At 47.4% G+C, this 21066-nt stretch overlaps 1 protein-coding gene and 1 long non-coding RNA gene across 3 annotated transcripts in view; one reads left to right on the plus strand and one right to left on the minus strand.

Annotated features, from left to right (window-relative positions):
• LOC125105203 (uncharacterized) overlaps window positions 1-5051 on the minus strand; it is a 37945-nt gene extending 32894 nt beyond the window's left edge. Inside the window, exons 1-2 of the long non-coding RNA XR_007128837.1 lie at window positions 4921-5051; window positions 812-1065 (exon numbers count right to left, since the gene is read on the minus strand). This is a non-coding gene — a long non-coding RNA (uncharacterized LOC125105203). The remainder of the gene's footprint in view (window positions 1-811; window positions 1066-4920) is intronic.
• The window catches only part of LIPC (lipase C, hepatic type), a 151213-nt gene that overhangs the window by 24604 nt on the left and 105543 nt on the right, over window positions 1-21066 (plus strand). The window lies entirely within an intron of this gene.

Consider the following 21066-nt stretch of genomic DNA (forward strand, 5'->3'; position numbering starts at 1 on the left):
CATCCACATATAATTTTTGACTCCCCCTGAACTTAACTACTAACAGCCTACTATTGGCCAGAAGTCATACTGATAACATAAACAGTCAATTAACACATATATGTATATGTATTATATGCTGTATTTTTACAAGAAACTAAACTAGAGAAAAGAATATGTTATTAAGAAAGTCATAAGGAAGAGAAAATTAACTTCCAGTACTGTGCTGTATTTATGGGGTGGAGAAAATCATCCACACATATTTGCACCCACAGAATTCAAATCTGTGTTGTTCCAAGAGTCAACTATATTTTGTTTGTTAAGTAAAAATTTTAGTTCTTACAGGAAATACTTTTACTGCATTTGAATATCTTCAAAGTAGCAGTGTGTTCTTCCTCTCAAATTGTTCATTGCTCTAAGACTAAAGAATAAATTAAGAAAATAGCAATCCCTAATTTTTGCCATATTACTGAAAATAACTTTGTCTTACAGAGCAGGGGCATATTCAAATGATCTATTCTGGGTGTCATATACATGAAGCATATCACTGAGTCTAATATAGGACGTGAGATGTGTACATAAAATTTTCTCGACTAGGGCATGGAGTGCGATGGGTACCACTAAGAGTACAGTGCGTTGAATGTTTGTGTTTCCTGCAGATTCATATTGACATGCTAACCTCAACATGACGGGAACATTAGGTGTGGCCTCTGGGCAATGGTTGGGTCATAAGGGTGGGGTCCTCTGAATGGGATTAGTAGCCTTATAAAAAGGACTCCGGAGAGTTTGCTCTTTTTCCAACCTCTGAGGAAACCAGAAAGCAGACTCTTACCCGAACCTAACCATGCTGGCAGCCGGGTCTCAGACTTCCTGCCTCCAGCAGGGCGAGAGATGAATTTCCGTGGGTTATGAGCTGCCCAGTCTGCGGCACTTTGTGTGGCTGTAGAACAAGGAGCAGGGGGAGAGGCAGAAGAGTTGACTTCCGAGTGTGGGGCACAGGGAGGGCTCCGGGGAGGCCGGTGGCATTTGAGAACAGCTTCATAGGGTGGAATTGGAACAAAAGAGATGGAGGCATTCCTTGTGCATCTGCAAAGGTACAGAGCCTGTATAGTACACGTTTTCCACGTTCCCCCAAACAGGCTGTCTGGGAAGAAGAAAAGCAAAGCAAACCGTAGGTGTGTAGATTGACAGCTGCCCTGGGTCACAAGTGCCCACAACTGGAAACAACTGGAATGCCTAACAATTAACCGTCCAGCTAGCATGAAGTCCATCTGTAAACAAGTATTGTTTCAGATGCCTACTCAAGTACTAAAAGTTTCAGAAATTTCTGGGGGTGATCAAGACAGAATTCACAAATACAAGGCTTAGTGCTGGCCCTCAGGCGCTCACAGTGTAACACCAGCGATGTTGACCTGCCCCAAGGGTGGGTGTCATCAGAGAGTCCAACTGTCTCCTTGGATGGCACCCAAGGCCATGCGTCTGTGCACTTTGAGTGGGGGACAGAGGTCATGAGTTTGGCAGATTACCGAAGGGAACTGTGACCTCCAAAAAGTTAAATAACAACTGGTCTTGTAGCTTTTAAAAATAAGTATAGGGGCGCCTGGGTGGCTCAGTGGGTTAAGCCGCTGCCTTCGGCTCGGGTCATGATCTCAGGGTCCTCGGATCGAGCCCCATGTTGGGCTCTCTGCTCAGCGGGGAGCCTGCTTCCGCCTCGCTCTCTGCCTGCCTCTCTGCCTACTTGTGATTTCTCTCTGTCAGATAAATAAATTAAAAAAAAAATCTTTAAAAAAAAATTTTTTTTAAATAAGTATAAGGAAATTCCACACACAATAAAGTGGGGGAAAAAACAGGACTAAATAATCCACCTATGGAATCACAACTATGAAAAACTAAATACATGTATATGGCTAGGGATTAGAAGTATATTTAAAGATACATATAAAGAGTTTTTAAGGTCGTAGAGTATAGGCTTTTTGTAAGAGGAAAAAAAAAAAAAAACCTGGGGCGCCTGGGTAGCTCAGAGGGTTGAGCCTCTGCCTTCAGCTCAGATCATGGTCTCAGGGACCTGGGATTGGGCCCCGCATCAGACTCTCTGCTCAGCAGGGATCCTGCTTCCCCTTCTCTGCCTGCCTATCTAACTACTTGCAATCTCTCTCTGTGTGTTAAGTAAATAAAAATCTTAAAAAGAAAATTCTGATTAGCTGCAGTTAGATTGGTCTTGGATTTGTTGTCCTAAGAGGGCCACTCTGGGAAAGGGTTATACCTAACACTGTGACTTCAGGCCTCCGCAATCATAGGCTTAGGCCCAGAATCATCCATCCCATGGGGCCTACGAATTCCTGGTAGGCCTCTACAATTTCAGGGAAGGTCATTTGTGAGTAATGTTGCAGGTGACGTCTGGAGATGGAGCTCGCTCATCAGGAATGCATGGGGAACTGGAGTCCAGCATACTAGTGACATGCTATCTTCTCTCTGCTAAAGGCCAGAGTCCATCCACTGCCAGACTTCCTGGCCCAACCCCTCGAGCCCTCCTGGGTAACATACCCAGAGAGGACAAACCTGGAGTAAGAGGACAGCAGCCCCTGGAGTAAGAGGACAGCAGCCCACCCTGCTTGCCTTGCACGGGACCCAGGACTTGCACCCATATTCTTTCATGCTGGGTCAGGTGAATAGTACATTTTTCAAAAAGATACGGAGTGGCTGATTGAGGAAGGAACTAATTGGGGCTGGGAACTGACCGTAGGCTGTGAATCACCAAGTGAGTAATCCAGCCAAAAGCCAACTGGCCTGTACGGAGATGCCCATGGTCACGTCCTCCCTGTCCTGTTTCCCGCACCAGCTGCCACTGTGTCGAAAGGCATGCTGGGTCCTCGTAGGCAAGTCATCAGGGAGGGGAAAGGAGGGTGGGGGCTGTCCACAGGCAGGGCTGAGCAGTCCCCACAGGAATGGACCACGCTGACATCAGCCTGGTGTCCCTGACATCCACAGATCCACACAGGGCAGAGGGCACAGCTATTCTCACAGCCAGGAGGGTGATTATATGCAGGCTCCCAGGAGGGTGTCCATTTGACAGAGTGGCCCTCTCAGCTGGGCGCTGAGGTCCCCCACTAGGGAAAGGGACTGGCCAGGGCCAAGTGGACATCTGGATCCCTGCCAAGCAGGCTGGGGGTCATGGCTGGACTTCAGGCTCAGTGTGGAAACCAGGACAATGGGAGGGAGCACAGCCAGACCTGCAGGGAGGGGAGCTCGCATGCAGGCATCAGCCTGGGGCAAGGAGACAAACTCCAACCAACTCCTCCACGGTGCCAGCCATGCTTGTCGAGAGAAGGTGCAATTCACAGACGCAGCCACAAGGTAGCGCAGTGAGGACCCAACTGCTTCAGGGTTTCAAGAGGGGATTTCAGACCTGGGAGAATCCCAGTTTCTGGATGACTCTGGAAAACTCAGGGCTGTTGGCTAACCTCCCTTTCCTTTCCGTTTATGACTCTATTTCCGGGAACACTCATAGTTTTGATTTTTTCCACAATGGTCTTGGTGGGGAGGGGCGGGACGAAGTGAAGAGAAAATCAAATGCCTCAAAGGGGAGGCCCCCTTGTCTGTCTAAGAGCATTTTCAACTCCACAGACCAAGTTCACCCGAGCCTGGTGACGTACCCAAGACACAGCTATTCCGTAAAGTCCTGTGTGGTCATTCAGAATAGTTCTGATGAAAATGTGGACGCGGCAGCTCTGAATAGTAGTTACAGTATTTGTGTTAAGCAGGAAAAAAGCAGTCTACCTGTTTGTGCATGTCCTGTGATCACAACCCTGTGAAAATACGTGGAGGACAAAAAATACTAGAAGAAAATGTACAAGAATGCTTATACTTTAGTTGAATTTACATCTAAATTTTTGTCTCTTCCAAAATTTTTATAATGTCATTTTGTGTGTGCGTGTCTGTGTAGCAATATAATCTAATGATCTGAATAATTTTAAACATAATTTTATATCAAAATGATAAAATTGCCTTGACCCAATCAGTGATTCTCAGTCTTCAGTGTACATCAGAATCTTATTAAAATAAGGTCATCTTAAACCTTATTCATAACATAAATAATCATTAAATTTATTAAATAAAAAATCTTATTAAAATAAGATTTCTGGGGGTGCTTGGGTGGCTCAATGGGTTAAGCCTCTGCCTTCGGTTCAGGTCATGATCTCTGCTTCCTCCTCTTCCTCTGCCTGCCTCTCTGCCTCCTTGTGATCGCTCTCTGTCGAATAAATAAATAAAAATTTAAAAATAAATAAATAAAATAAAATAAGATTTCTGGACCCCCGCTGCAGAGTTTTCTCACTCAGTAGGGCCCGGGAATTTGCATTTCTAGAACAGTTCCAAGTACTGCTGCTGGTCAGGGACAACACATGGAGAACCATTAGAAAAACAAAATAGGGGCACCTGGGTGGCTCAGTGGGTTAAGCCTCTGCCTTCGGCTCAGGTCATGATCCCAGGGTATTGGGATTGAGTCCCGCATGGGGCTCTCTGCTCTGTGGGGAGCCTGCTTCCTCTCTCTCTCGCCTGCCTCTCTGCCTAGTTGTGATTTCTCTCTGTCAAATAAAAAAAAAATTTTTTTTTTTAAAGGGGAAGAAAAACGAAATAGCTAGTCAACGGCAAAACAAGACTTGAACCCAGGTGTCCTGCCTTCCGGGCTGTGGGCTCTTCCAACAGAAATTACACAGGCCTTCGGAGCAAACCTGGCTTCATTTTTTAGTTTCCTGGTAGGGAAGGGGGCGGAATTAATATTCACTGATACTGCATTTTGACCTCCCTCAGGGATAACCGCAGCCCAAATAATACAAAAAACCCATGATATTCATGATAATCTATTCCTCCAAAATAAAATATGGGCGTGCCAAAAAGAAAGTGATTCTTAAAATGAAGAAAAATCCCCAAGCTGAGACTTACTTGCAATTAGTGGGAAAACACTAGCTGCAACAGCTAATGAACCATACATGAACCCCTCCTTGGCAGGCTTGAAAACAGGATCAAGAAAATTCTTTTCAGATGAGCTGGGCACTTCCAAAAGCTGGGCAGAGCCATGGATTCTCAGTTGACTAGGACTGGCCTTTCTGATTGCGAAAAACTTTCCAGTGACCAAATGTTCCCCGCTTCCTAGTCCCAAGAGAATCCCAGTGAAAACAACATACTGCTTGATACTGAAATATAACAAGATCAACAGCAACGAATTACAGCACTCATTAACCACCTACTGTGTACCAGGCCCCATGGTCAGTACAAAAAAACCCCATCCTTGTAGATACAAAAATGAAAAAGTACATTTCATTCCATCAAGGAGCTTCCCAGCCCCCGGGGGGTGGGGGTGGGGGGGTGTCTCTGGCTCCCTACAGCTGCGCATGCGTGCGTGCGTGGGTGCGGGCGTGTGTACCTAGGTGCATGCATGCCTGCGTAGACTAGCAATTAGGAGAACCACGATTTCAATTTCAATACAACGTGATAGGTGCACAAGTAACATCACGTACAAAATACCATAAGGCCCTGCGGCAGAAGAGGTCAGCCGAGGAGATACAGGAAGTGATATTTGGGTTGAGTTTTGCAGGAAAAGATGTGGAAGGATGTGGCAAGCAGAAGGAAAAGCGGAAACCAGTCTTGGAGAGTTGAAAAAGGATCATGAAATTGGGAATCCCTGAGATATTTGCTGTGGCCCAGCGTGGACCCCCTAAAAAGAAATGGCTGGAGGGGAGAGAGCCTCCGAAGCCAGGCTATGGAGTTTGGCCCTTACCCTGGAGCAACAGGGCCAACCACTGAGTGTTTAAAAAAAAAGAAAGAAAGAAAGAAAAAAAAAAAAAAAAAGGAGGAGGAATGAGGCTGCTGGCTGCCTTTTTTGTGGGGTGGAAGGCTTTATCTCTCAGCCTTGCTGAAACCGCAGCCACTCCCTCGTGGAAGCAATGGTATCAGCAGGAAAAGAGAGGGGTGGTGCTCAGAAGTCACCAGCTCCACAAATTCACTGGCCTGCCCAGGAACACTCAGATCTTCCTCCCAGGCAGGCCCCAGCCTTAGGCAAGTGTCTTTGAAGTTTTTGTGTTAATTGCTATTCCTTGCACTAAATTGGAGGAGGGGTTTAGCTGAGGAAGTGAGGCAGGCCCACATAATAGAAACTTGAATAGGAATCTTCCATTTAAAAAGTACTGTATTCTAAGTCTGGAAAGAGAACCGGTTGGAAATTCCACATCGCACTAGCTTAGAGACCCAGAGCAACTTCAACTTGAAAAACTCCTTCCCACCCATATGATACCACTTGATTCTTACAACATCCCTGTAAAGGTTTATTGGGCAGTTATCAGTGTGCCCAACTGACAGATGGAAAAGTTCACCAACCAAAGATCACCAAGGGCACACTCATCCCACTCAAGATCAAGGCTTACTGACCTTACTGCAGCAAGAAAGAATCCACCCCAGAGAAACCCTGGGGCATCACAGTGTGAGATGTTTTGGGGGGCTTCTCAGTAGATTGGGTTTTGCGGGCTGAGACGGAGAAGGGGGGAAAGTGGGGCCTTTCTGGCTCGGAGTCTGTCAAGGGGAGGGTGAACAACTCAGTGACTGGGTCTTCATAATTTAATAATCAGTTACTGTTAACTCACGATCACATGACTTAGTCAATAAGGATGTAGCAGGCAGGAAGGGGAGGCACGGCTCCTGCTGGCTTGGTACAGAGGCAGCATTCAGGGCTGTTGGTCGGGAGAGGGGAATGGTTAGTCACCTTCGCGGTTCCTCGTCTGTTGCAAACATAGGCATAGAAGGTCCTGGTAGCACACTGTTTCTGGTCTGTGGCCATTGTCTGTGTTCAGTTGGGAACATCCTGGTGCAGCTGCCCACGGGGCTGGTTTTTGGTGCTGCTGTGTTTTGTTTCCATTTTCTCACACCCCAAGCACTTTGGGGAGTGTCTTTGAGGGCTCTCAGTTTCTCCGTGCCAGCTGCACAGACTGGGGGGAGGGGGTTGCCTTCAACTCTGGTACCTCTGAGTGGTATACAGGGTCCCTTCTAGCATTGAGACCCTGGGTGTCAAAGGGACTCATTGCAAGGTCACCATAGCGCCCAGAGGCCATCACTGGCTGCCTCATCTGAAGTCAGCTGTTTAAATGTTCACGGGTGAGAAAAATATGAAAGCCAAGTTCTATCCACTTTAAACATGAGACATTGCCCCCTGCCTTAACCCTAGGGTGACTCAATTGCCTTGAGCTATTCAGAGATTCCCAAACACCAGGAGGACAAAGGCACAATTCTATAGGAACAATTCAAGCAGTAAATGACCACCCCACCATTTATTTCCCCATGTGGTTTGCTCCGGGGCCAGACATGCACGTGGGCTTGCCTGAAGGGCCAGGGGCAGGAAAACCCTCCCAATGTCCCCAGGATTCTCTCTGATGCGTATTTTTGGTGATGCTCAGAGCCCACACAGATATCTTGGCCTTCAGAGTATCCTACTCAGTGTCAGGGTCAGGGGATCCTGGGACATACTCTGAGCCTCTTTGGGCCTGACCACTTCTAACCAAAGGCTTACTCTCTCCACACCCACTATGAGTGTGGGACACACCCAGCAGCAAACCTGTGTGTGGACAAAGTTCTGGTCCCTCGTATCTCACCTCCCTTCACAGTCCCAGGTTCCCCAAAGTCAAGTTCACAAACGAGGTACACATACAGACCCAGGCAGCCTGAAGAAAGGAGAGGCCCCATGATGCCAAGACTGAAAATTCTGGGCCAACTGAAGATAATCAAGGATACTTTTAAAAACCTAAAATGTTTTTATTCACTCAAGAATCCTCTAGGGACAGGGTTGCTTTTACTAACAGAGCTGGACTCTCCAAGGCTTCGCTGAGGCTTACTGATGCCAAGAGAACACCTGAGAAATCTCCTCTCGTGAGACTCCCCCCGAAGCCAATAACAGGCATCTTGCTGTGATTCCATGACTGGGTGCCCTTGGCATGTCCATGTCCATGCCCTGGCCACCACCTTCAGGCCACACAGAGGGAGGGGCTCCCACCCCACGATTCATGATAAGGATGGGTGATATCAAATCAGAAAGAGCTGGAGGTGGGGTGCATGGGTGGCCCAGATAGTTAAGCTTCTGCCTTTCGCTTGGGTCTTGATCTCCAGGTCCTGGGATCAAGCCCCATGTTGGGCTCCTGGCTCAGTGAGAAGTCTGCTTCTCCCTCTGCCTCTACCTCTCCCCCTACTTGTGCTCTCTCTCTCTTTCAAGTGAATAAATATAATCTTTAAAAAAAAAAAAAAAAGAAAGAAAGAAAGAAAAAGAAAAAGAATAAAGAGCTAGAAGAAGACTCAAAGGGAGGATGGCCACCAGTCTATCGCCTCCCCACCACCGGTGGCCCCAGGGAGACACCCAAATGACTGACTCCAGCAGGGAAGTCTACACTGATGGATGGCTCCTGGGACACAGATTTACTCATGGCTTCAGCCACACACCAGCTCTGTGCCAGGCCTGTGCCGGGACTCCAGCAAAGCAAACTCAATACTCCTCCAGCCCACAAGTGGCTGGGGCTGCCCTAATGAAGGGCCTAAACAACAGAAATTTCGTTTCTTACAGTTCTGGAGGTTAAAAGTCTGTGATCAAGGTGTTCGTAGAGTTGGTTTCTTCTGAGGCTTCCCTCCTTGGTTGTAGTTGGCCATTGTCTCCTCTTAATCTTCACATGGACTCCCTCAGTGCCTGTCTGTCCTCATGTCCTTTTTTATAGATCACACAGGATTAGGGCACAGGCTGTTGACCTCATTTAACCCTAATTACCTCTTTGAAGACTCTATCTCCAAAGACAGTCACATCTGTACATTTGGAGGATTAGGACTTCAACATATGAATGTGGGGAGGGGTGGGGAACACAACTGAGCCTAGAACATCTGGCAAACACTTTCAAGACTTTGCTCTGACTGGGGTCCTGCGCCCGGGTACTGGGGACACTGTACATATATCATTGTTCTGTTTGAGCTTCGGAAAAACCCCCCAGGGGTTTTGGGGTTAGAAAAAAAGGTTTATAAATATACATGAGACTGAGAAGTGAGTAGTAAGTCGGCATGCTCTTAATCAGGCCCAAACAGGGGAGCCTTTGCTGTGGGGGTACAGGAAGTCATGGCCCAGCTGAGAGGCCCTGGAGCCAGCTGGCAGCTGGTGGGGGGAGGGGGCGCAGCCTCTTTCAACAGCATGATTAAGACTTTCTGGCAGCACGAGCAATAACTGGCAGGAAACCAAGAAGGAGCCATTTATCTGGCTCATATTGCGGGTAAGTGATAAAACTTACCCTCTGGCGGGGTGCCTGAAAGACCAATCATCTTTGCTGGAGTGTGCTCAGTGTGAGCCCATACAATGGCTCTCTCTAGCTTTGAGAGGCCATTTTCCCACACAAGCTGTCTTCAGCCAGGCTGTTTCCTCGACTCGCCTGCGCCTCAGCCAAGGGGAAAGGGCCCAAGGTCAGCTGCCATTTTGTCCGGGGTGCCTGCCTCCCTTGTCTTCATCCCCTGAAGACCCAAAAGAAAAAGGGGATGGTCACCCATCACCGGGACGAGGCAGGCCTGGGAAGGTAAACAGTGAGGCCTCCTCCTCACGTCTGGGCACTTGGCCCCTGACACGGGCACAAAATAAACCATCCGCTCCTGAGAGAGACTGTGGGTGACAAAAGAGAACTGGATTTGGAATCTAAAAGCCTGGGTCTCAGCCCCGGCCAGATCACTTACCAGCGGGAGGCTTGGGCACGTCACTGTGGTCTCCAGGCCTCTGCTGGAGAGCAAGGGTGAGGGTTACAGACCCCACAGTGCTGCTGGACGGACGGACTGCGATCCCAGAGGGGAAGCGCTTTGCAACTGCATACTGCGATTCTAAACAAACACTTTTGAGCATCTACCCTGGACTAAGTCATCCAACCATGGGTAATGCTAGCCTGATGCTTGCACTATGCCCAGCGTCCTTCCTACTTTTTATTACAAAAGTGTTCGAGTAAGAAAAAGTTGAAAGGACAGTACAATGAGTTACTGCATTCTGTCCAGATAGATTCAATAATTAACATTTTAGCTTATTTGCTTTCTCTCTATATATATGCATATTTATATGTGTGTGTGCACTGCAGAACCACTCAATTCCCTCGCTTCCTCTCTCACCTATGAATATATGTATTTCACTCCTCTCTCTCATTCTCTCATATATATGAGCCCACTGTCCCATGTTATTTATGGACCTCTCATCCCTGGACCTTGGCTCATGGCTCTTTGACTACCTGCCACCACATCTCTCTTTCCACTAGACTATGAGCGTGTCAAGGGCAGGAGTGAGTCTTCATCCCCACTGTATCCCCAGGACCCACACAGGCCTGACATGGAGGAGGCTTACGGCAAATGATCACTGAGTATATGACTCCACATCAAAGGCTGGGTACCACACGTTTGTTTTCAGTAAATGAGTTTTAAGTCATTTCATTTAGCAAGTTCCATACCCCTGCTGACGATCCTGGAGAACATCCCAGAGGTCCAGGAAACCCACCTCAGGTCCTGCTTCCTTCCCCATCTGAGAACACAGGGACTCTGAAGTCCCTTGGGGCTCTTTGTTAGAGGCTGCCGTCTACCTCTGTCACAGAGCTATCGACTGGCAAGGAAGGAATGATCCCCAGACCACAGCCTGCTCTGGAAAGCACACACACAGGGCCCCATGGACGCTGGCTCTGCTCCCATTATGGATCTTACAGAAGTGATTCAACATCCTTTGGATTTCCATGGAACCAAGAAACCACTTCCAGACTAGTGAGAGTGGGAAGAGGGTGTGCATGGCAGGTGTGTGTGTGTGTGTGTGTGTGTGTGTGTGTGTGGTCCTGTTGCCCGTGAATTTCCCACAATACTCACTCCCTTCATAGGAGTTCTTAGGCTTCCCCCAGCTTCAGAGGTTGCTCTCTAAAGCAAAGCTTCTCAAACTTTAATGTGCACACGAATCATCTGGGGAGCTTACTAAAATGAATGTTCTGTTTCGGTGCATCTGGGATGGACTCCAAGATCTTGCATTTCTAATAAGCGTCCAGGTCATGCCAGTGCAGCTGGTCCCCAAGCCGCACTTTGAGAAGCCAAATTTTAAAGAACACAAAATAGCTCCTCCTTTTACTCAGTGATTTCGTATTTAGCACCTACCACGAGGTAGAAGGCAACGTGCTAGCCCTGGAGGAACGGGAAAATGGAGAGAAATATGAAGATAAAGAAGACATAATTCTTTGCCTCAGATCAGCCAGATACACCTAATTACTAGGTCTAACATTCTGTCTAAGTTGGCTTATTCTTTATTCTTACAACAACCTACAACCCTATGAAGTGCATATTGTTATTCTCATGTCACGGGTAAGGAGGCTGGGGCGCATACAGCTAATTGTTTTGTCTAAAGGAGGAAAAGGAGGCAAGGAGATTTGAACTGTGGTCTACTTGACTCCAAGGCCTGTGTCTTTCCCCCATGCACCTCTCTTACAACTGGTCTTGAACATCTCATCAAGTCTTCAATGACCACAAATGGGGCGGTGGCAGGGAAGGGGGAGGGAGCAGATTCTAGAACCTAGCAGCCTGCTCATGGGGCCTTCTACATATTTCAGGTAATATGTGGTCCCAATGTGGTAGATCAAACACTGCTCTCACTGGCAGACCTCCGCCACGATTATGGCCTGAACTTTGACATCAAACGGCCGTGTGACTTTGGATAAACCACTGCCCTCACCTGGACTCAGAGTTGGGTGCTCTATACCTTCTCTACTCTCTGACAAAAGGTCTTCCAAGTTCCCTTTTTGTTATGTCCCCACTTGGGGTCCACCAGCCCAAACTTGTTAGCTCAGAACCAGGAGTTTCTGGAACTTTTCTGGAGTTTTTCCTCTTTTCCTTCTTAACTTCACGAGTGTCACTGAGCTCATACCCTGCCCCCATCTTACTGCAAAAACAGTAAGATGCACTCCCTTAGGGTGCCTGGGTGGCTCAGTCAGTTAGGTGTCTGCCTTCGACCTAGGTCATGATCCCAGGGTCCTGGGATCGAGTCCCATGCTGGGCTCCCTGCTCAGCAGGGAGTCTGCTTCTTCCTCTCTCTCTCTGTCCCTCCCCATCCTCATGCTCTCTCTCAAATAAATAAATAAAATCTTTGGAGGGGGGGGATGCATTCCCTCCCCCAAGGAGAAGACCCAAATGAGACCGTAGGTATAGAGCAGAAGGGCCCCAGCTCAGGCCCCAGGAAGGAGGCACAGAGCACCTAACTCAGCACAGGCAGGGGCAGGCAGCTGTCCCCGACACAGGGCTTCCCCAGAATAGTCCACTTTATCCCCCAGCACCCCTATGAGGGGAGTGCTATTATGTCCGCATTTTAAAAATGAGGAAACAGAGGCTTATAGTAGTCAAGAGACCAGCCCAAAGTCACACAGTTAGTAGGGATTAAGTGAGTTAACGTGCACAAAAACACTTAGCAGAGCATTGGGCAAGTAGTAGATGAATGGTAACTCCAACACCTTATTTAAATGGCAGAGAGTGGGAGCCAGTTACCGTCATTCTCAGATACAAAAAACAGACACGTTATAGAGAAAAGGCTCCCCTTGAGGACAAAGACCAGGCTTGGGACTGGCCATGCATGAGGAGAAAACTGCTGAGGAGAGAAGCAAAAGAATCCTTGAGAAAGGGCATGTAGGCTCCAAAGCCCACACTGTGGAGGAAGAGGGGCTGTTCTGCAGAGGTGGCGACCATTAGTCACGCTGGGGGAGGCAGCCCCAGGGCCCTTCGTCCTTCCTAGATGGCTGCTTTCCCCCAACCCCCCCGGCTCAGCCGCTCCATGTTTCGGCCGCCACACTCCCCGTCTGGGTAACGGAGCGTTATGAAGCATGTTGGAGGCCATCAATTAGTGCTTAACTGCATGTTCACTGAGTTGTGTTTCCAAGGCTGCTCCACTCAGAGCCACGGCAGAGGTAAATCTTGCTCCTTCTCGTTCAACGGCTTGGAATTAAAATGCTGCCCGACATCTTCTCCCAAAGAAATGGAGATTGATGGGTCATTGTCAATATCAACACATGTTGGCCATTATTTGTATGTCTCCTTGCTCCTTGGGACTGATTGCTATTTACTCTGAAAGATAAATGTGGCTTTATAACCCACAAAGGTTGCTGGGAAGGATAGGCTTGAAAGTACATTTGTTTCTTCCTTCGGAGAGTTTTTCATTCCACCTCCTTCCTTCTGTGTAAGCCCCACCCTGCCCCCACCCCTTGGGTGGTCTTGATGTATCTGAGGGTCTGGAACAGACACGAGAAACCAGTCTGTCCTCAGCCTAGGCGCCAGTGTGACAACACACAGAGACCTAGCGCCTTTGTAGCGAGATTGCCTGTCTTATGGGCTGACACCACAAATACGTGATCTGGGGCCAGAGTTGAGACCAACAAGGAGCTTGCTTGAGGAGCCATAGATGGGCCCTTCTTGAACACTTGTGGCCTTCTGTTTTGGTGGGTGGCCTGTGGAAACTGAGGCAGGGGCTGACTCACTTAGGTCGTGGTTCTGACAGTGATTCTCAAACTCAAGTCTGCATCCGAATTGCCAGAGAGTTTGTTAAAGCAGATTTCTGGGCTTCTTTCCAGACCTCCTGATTCAGTAGGCCTAGGGTGGAGCCTGGGAATCTGCATTTCTAATGAGGTCCCAGGTGATGTTAATCCTGAGGCTGGTCCTGGTTCCCCTGCAGAACTGCCTTAGAACAAGAGTGAGAAGTATTTCAGGCCGTGAGTGGGAGAGAGGAGGCTGCTGGCAGTGTTTGGCACTCTGGGTAAAGAATAGCAACATCTAAAGAGAATTTTTATCGTTTTGCTGGGCAATGTGTGATTTAAATCCCTTTCTATGAAATCTTCAGTTAAAGGTCAATTTCCATTAATAAGCTGTAAATTTCAGTCTATTCTGGAAATGCACTGAAGTGCTAATGAGTCTGGGATCACCCAGGCCACCCATGGGTGGTCTGCTCTACCTAGATTACTAAGAAGGTCATGGTCTGCCTACTGGAATGTTCTGATAACTTTATTGGGTGACATTTGTGAGGCGATCCCTGGTGTTAATAACACGGCCCTCGGTGCCGGTTCCCACAAAATGGTCCCTAAGAGAATTTCCCTGCAATAATCAGGATTTGCTGGTGAAAGTGGGCCCGGGCCACGAAGGTGCACAATCTAAAGACTCTGAGAGTTCGGTGTTGAACACTAGAAGGTTGTTGGAGGCATGTGATAGCTTTTGCTGTGAATCAGGGGTCTTACCTTGTAAGTCATAAGGCTACGAGTGCCTCCAGGAAATGTGCTAAGAAGAGTCATTGTGTACTAACGCTGGGCTGAACCAAGCCCTCTCCATCGAAGGCCAGTGGACTGGGGCAGATCATCACTTGGGATTCATTACTTGGAGGTGGGCGTCCCCAGAGCAGCCAGAGACCTAACTCTCACAGGATTGCGAGGCTGGCACTAAAGCAGAGGGTGCAGTGGGGATGGAAGAAAACCAATGTTATTTCAAGATGTGGAAAAGGCAAGGAAGAATATCCCATGATTGTATTAGTTGGGACTTTGGGGCACAAGGACAGAAATCCAACTCCAATTAACTTAAGGAGAAAGGAGATTTACTTATTCATAAAACAAGATGTCTAAAATATAGGCTTCCAGTACAGCTGGATTCATGCCTCTGATAAAGTCACCATGTGTCTCAGTTCTCTCTCTTCCCCCTCCTCTTCTTCCCCTGCTCTCTCTTTCTCCCTCTATTTCCCTCCCTCTCTGATGGCACTTGGGAGTCCCATGTTTCTTTGGTCCTAAAAGCTTAAAATTCCAGAAAGAGATAATATCTTATCATATAACTCTGGGAAACATTCCAGAAAGAACTCTGCTTGGCCAGGTGTTCACCCTTAAAGAAATGACTACGGCCAAAAGGATGGGACTACTCCTTGGGTAGAATCAGCTGTACCCAAACCTGACTGAGCCCAATCCACAAGGAAAGAGCCCTTCCTCTGAAGGGGAGATTACAGCCAGACCAGAGAGGACTGGTCTCTGCTTACACACCCTCACTATGCACACTAGTCCCCTCCCCAAAGGTGTGCTGTAGCATACCTTTGTAGCTAATTCACCCAGGCAGAGCTGGCCTCAAGGGCATGGGGGGGACTCCTGGTTACCTTGCAAACTCCATTGTTTGTAAGGCAATGGACTTGCAGTTGGTTCTTTAACACAGAGAAGCGCCAATGAGAGTTTCAAGCATCATTCCCTCCAGGGAAAGTAGTGAAATAAATAAAATCAATGAATAGGGGCGCCTGGGTGGCTCAGTGGGTTAAAGCCTCTGCCCTGGTGGGGAGCCTGCTTCCTCCTCTCTCTCTCTCTCTCTGCCTGCCTCTCTGCCTACTTCTGATCTCTGTCAAATAAATAAATAAAATCTTAAAAAAAAATCGATCAATACATTTTTTTTCTCAAGTTTGAGAACTGCTGCTCCATATATATATTTGATTCAATTTAAGTTCAAAGGCACCAGCTACTAGAAAAACAGAGACAATACAGGGTTATTGATCAGTCTGAACTTAGGAGGGGATGAGCCTGAAACTGTTTTACAAGTTCTCTCATCCCTGACATTGGCCACATACTGTCAAGCCATACTTTCCCATCCCTTAATAGCATCTTGGGCAGATTTCTTAACTTCTGGTCAATTCTATTATTCCAATTTAGTCTAATTTGCTATGACTTAATTCTAAAGCCTCAGTCTCACATCTGTTTGACATTCTTGCTTTTCTGCTCATGAGCTAGATTCGAGGAGAAGGTGTGATCTGAAGTGGGGAGGAGACATTTCTACTCTTTGATTCCTCTTCCCAATGGGGCACTATGGGATGTGATGGGAGAGCAGGGCTGGGTCTAGAATTACTCTCTGGGGGAGCTGTCCATGGAGTACAGGTGGGGGGCACAGGTGTGGGGGACACTATTCTAATTGTTTGTAGTCTGTCTGGTCTCTGCTTACTCTAGGCCCATCTGCTGCAGGTGACCTTAGCTCCAGGATGGTCCCATGAGGATGTGCTTTCGGAGGGTCCTATCAGTGCGAACCCATCCCATCTGTCATGGAGAAGGACAGCTGTGGCTCTCTTTGGTTTCTCCAGCGGTCCATGCCCTCCCATTCTGTACTCCTTTACAGAGCCTCAGAAACCACTGGGGTCTTCTTCCTGCTGCCATCTTAGGGCTGAAGGGAACTGACATGAGGGAGTCCCTTGCCCTGAGTCTCTTCCCCCACCTTGCCTGAGCCTCCTATCTTCAGAGGGCACAGCTTCCATGTTCCCACAGAGCCCCACAAACTCCTGTAGACACAGGTCAGACTCTCCTCAAAACTCTATCCCCCCCACCACCAAGGTCAAGGGTCTCACATCTCAGCAAGCACCCAGCCTGGAGCAATGAGATGAGTATTGCCTCCTACAGGCACCCTCACCTGCAGCCCCTGTGGGAAGGGATTCCGAAAAATGCCCCTGTAATGTGACCTCAAGATGAAGAGTCACAATGGGAGGGGCGGATGTGACTTACTTTCCCACTTTCTCCGACCTCCCTTTTCCTACTTAGCCCCTCCATGTGGCCAGAGGAGGGTGGGGAATGGTAACTGGGTCTGCTTCCTTGGGAGTCTGGCCCCAGTGGCTGATAAGCCTCTTTAGAGAATATGGGTTATGGAACACCCAGTGTTTCCAGCAGAGGCTCTGCTGCCAGTTCTGCTCACTGTCCACTTACACTTACTATTTGCAGCATGTTTTCACATATATTGTCTCAGTTGACCTCGCAGGTATCCCGTGAGACATCTAATCCACAGGGAAAAAGGCTCAAGTCCAAGGTCACATTGTGTAATGGTGATGGTGGGATAGGAGCTCAGCGCTGCAGCCCCTGGGCCCCTGTCCTCTCCCTGCTATTCCATGCAGATGGCTCAGCATCACTTGTCTTGTGACTCTAGCAAACTTAAAACAACTAGCCAGAAAAACAGCTTGCTTCCCAAGGCCACACAGCAGCTGGCAGTGGAAGGTTTGAGACAAGGGGTAACCTTAGAGAAAAGACCAGTTGGTTCAGATCGTGGGTCCTGACTGTTGTGTTCCAAGGCCAAAGCCACATGACTCCACATGACTCCAGGTAACCTTGAGCTGGCTTCAGTCACCCAGCTGCTCCTGCCTTCCTTGGGTAGGAGAGGGGACAAGGAAGGCTTATGAATTGGCATTTCCAAAGCAGAGAACTGGGCATAAGCTGGAAGTGTTGACTGGCCAGACCCTGTGCTCTATTCCCAAAGAATATCCACCCAGGTCACACAGGGTCAGGGCACCATCTGTGCCTTCTGGAAGGCTCCGTCTGGAATGACTCATTTTCCACATGGTGGGTAGAGGTTCATGGTTATACTCCCTATAGTGGCCAGAGTACATGGCCACTAATTTTCTAATTAACAGATGGAGTTGGAGCCTCTGTTATACACAAAAGGCTCCTTTCTTCAAGTTTAAGTAAAGACTTAATGATGAGCATGAGACACTCCTAGGCCCTCACTCAGAGCAGAAGTTCCCCCAGGGCTGGGAGGCAGTGAGGCGCCTCCCAGATGGGCTGGGATCATATTTCCCCACCGAAGATCAAATCCCTTACCCTTGACAGAGGCAGTGGTTACATTTTCAAGAATCTTGTGAGCTAACTGTTAAGCATAGCCATTATTTTAAAATTAAACTATAAAAACTTACAATTAAATAAATGATGTTTAGAAACAACAGTGGTGGGGCGTCTGGGTGGCTCAGTCAGTTAGGCATCTAACTCTTAATTTCGGCTCAGGTCGTGATCTCGGGGTCGTGAGATGGAGCCCTGCATCAGCCTCCACGCTCAGTGGGGTGTCTGCTTGAGATACTCTCTCTCCCTCTGCCTCTGTCCTTCCTCCCCTCTCAAATAAATACATCTTAAAAAAAAACAACAGTATTAAATACTCGCAGCTCCTCTGTTTCCATTTATTTTACTCCATTTTACTATTACTTCTGTTCTTAAGGTTATTGACATTTATTGACATCTTTGATGGAAATACTATATAAAGATGTGCTCAAGGGCATGTCTTTCCAATTGCTAGTTAGCAACATCACTAGTAGTAAATATTTTTCCCTTTGTAGGTCATATCGTCAATAACACAAATTTGCCATTGTAACACAAAAGCAGCTACAGACAGTAGATAAATGAATGGACATGACCAGTTTCCAATAAAATTGTACTTACAAAACTAGGTGGTAGACCAGACATGGCAGGCCATAAATTGCCAGCCCCCGGTTTGGACTTAAGAAAACTATGGAGAAAATGTTAGTAATGGAGATTAAACGTAAAAGTATATTGTGTCTCCAGTTATTCCAATTGTAAATAAGACCAAAATGGAGGCAACATTGTTCCAGAATTCAAAAACAATTACCTGACACAGAAAAGAAGTAGTTCATGTTACTGCTGAATGACTGAAGTTCCAGTACACATCTTCACTGTCTCATTTTTGTCTTCCTCGTGAATGTAAATGAAAATACCAGCCATGGGTTGGCTAACGATAAAAAGTTCAACAGAAATCACTGAGAGCTTTCTGTGAGAATCAACTGGCTATGTGGAGTTTACAATAAAGTGTATGGGATTATCATTATTTATAAATTTAAAATACACATCCTTAATATCAATCACAGATACAATAAACACACATACACACACACATATCTCTCCCAGGGAGCTGGTTGTTAAATATTCACATCACACTATTGCCTGAGAGACATGTACATAGAGACCTAACTGTCCAGAGCAGCCCACATTGAAGACCAAAGGCACAGTCCAGAGCCCAGGGAAGGGGAGTGATATTAGGGATGGAGGGATGATCAGGAGAGCCCTTAAAAGTGGCATGGAAGGCTTTGTGGAGGACCTAGGGCCCTAAAGAACCATAAGACTAAAAACCAACGGTGAGTATCTGCACTTGGAGCCAGTAAATAGTCTGAGTGAGGAGTGGAAGTTCTAGAATGCCTTGATTTGAATGGGGCTACCAAAGAGGGGCGTCAGCCCTGGGAAGCAGTGGGAATGACGTGGGGGCTGGAGACATTTCATGATGTGGGAACATGCTATGAGATTGAGACAAAATGGGTACCTTCATGTTAAGAATTAAAAAAAAAAAATACATTAGAAGAAAATACACTTGGGGCCCCTGGGTGGCTCAGTGCGTTAAAGCCTCCCTATGGCTCAGGTCAAGATCTCAGGGTCCTGAGATCAGACCCTGCATCGGGCTCTCTGCTCAGCAGGGAGCCTGCTTCCTCCTCTCTCCCCGCCTGCCTCTCTGCCTACTTGTGATCTCTGTCTGTCAAATAAATAAATCTTTAAAAAAAAAAAAAGAAGAAGAAGAAGAAGAAGAAGAAAACACACTTAAATGTGAATAGCTCTGGGTGATCAGATTATAACTGAATTTGGTTTTAGTGCTTAATACGTTTTGGTACCTTCCTCTTATTCCGAAGTGGTGTGTATTGCTTTGATAATCATGAAAAAAGAAGTTTTCTCGTATGGGTGGTAAAAAGCAGGCAGCCCTAGAGCACAAGACCATGTCTGAAGCCACAGTCAGGGACAGAGACCCCCGAGGGCAGGTGCAGATGAGAGGTATAGTGGAGACCGGCGGGGGTGGGGGGTCCCCCCCACCGGGAGGATCACAGGAGCACCTGGACGACCACCACTGATGCCCCCACCCCTGTGGGCCCACAGTAGCCCTGTCCAACAGGGCCTCTGCCCCACCCTTAGCCTCCTGGAGATATCTTCTGTCTCTCTTTTCTCCCCAAGTACTAGTTTGCAAAGGTGTCCCCTCCCCATTCACAAAGCAGAACAAATTGGGAACAAGAGATTCTCTGTCTTTTCAGGGCTTTCTCATTGCTGTTTTCCCAACTGAAGAAGTATGTATTTTTTTAAAGTGTACCTGATTCACGGACTTGGAAAATTGGAAGGGCTCCTAGAGAACATCTAGTCCAACTCATTTCTTTTGCTAATAAGGAAATAGAAACCAAGAAGGTCAAATGGTATAATCAAGGGTCCAGAGCAAGGTGGAAACTAGTCTCCAGCAGAGATGACATCCAGGGCCTGGCACCTTTTTTCTCATCATCCAAGCACTATCAAATGAGCCCCAGGGGCTCATGGCCAGGTAGTGTGAGCTGAGCAGCCCTGGGCTTCAGAGCATGGAAGATCCTAATTCTTCTTTAAGCTTACCCATGGAAAGCAAGTTTGTCCACAAAGTCCCTAGCTTATTAGACGCCACTTGCTTCTCCAGGGTAGGGCCACAGCAGCTGAACTCTCTCCCCCATTGTAGACCACACACCCAGAATACCTCCCTCAGTGCATCAGCCTCCCCACCCATGATGGATGAGATCCTCAAAGCTGTCTTCTCCCCAAAGTCTTCCTTTCAATGATGAAGGTCATGTCATTTTGGGTTCAGTCCCCTTCATGGTTAATATCTTTATTGGCCAAGCCAGCCAGGTAAACCCATCTGGTAATTAAAAGGGTGAAAAACACCAGCTTGGTCATTTTCTCCATATAAAATTGACCAAAGTGGATATAAGGTATGGATTTTCACCTTGTGCTTCCATACCTGGCAGCTTTTGCCGTCCACACAGTTCCTTTTCCTCTTCCTCCTGGACCAAAGCCCGTGTCTTCATCCTGCCATGGCTGCTGGCTCCTTGGGTATGTTGCGCACATCCTTCTGTGCTGTGTACGCCATGTTGTTAGTCTGAAATGATATGCTCCTGGACTGCAGGGGACATATCGGTTGATGCGTTTTCTGATCAGGAGCATCTGTAGCTGGAGGATTAAGAAATACATTTTCATGAGCTGGATAATAACAAAAATTAAATGGCAAAAGTCCTTGCTGTCCCCAGTAGCTGGAGAGCTTTAAAAAAAAAAAAAAGTACTTATTTTAGTTTTTTACTCCTACAGAGACAGGGAAAATTCCGAAGAAAAATTTGTGCCCATCTCTCTTGTGCCATGCCTCTTCAAAGGAGAGTAAAATTTTAAATAGGGTCATCGGGAAGAGCTTACTAAATGTGAAGCTTCCAAACTGACCTTGGGC

This window comes from Lutra lutra, chromosome 7, assembly GCF_902655055.1.
Source record: "Lutra lutra chromosome 7, mLutLut1.2, whole genome shotgun sequence".
In the NCBI taxonomy this organism is placed as follows: Eukaryota; Metazoa; Chordata; class Mammalia; order Carnivora; family Mustelidae; genus Lutra; species Lutra lutra.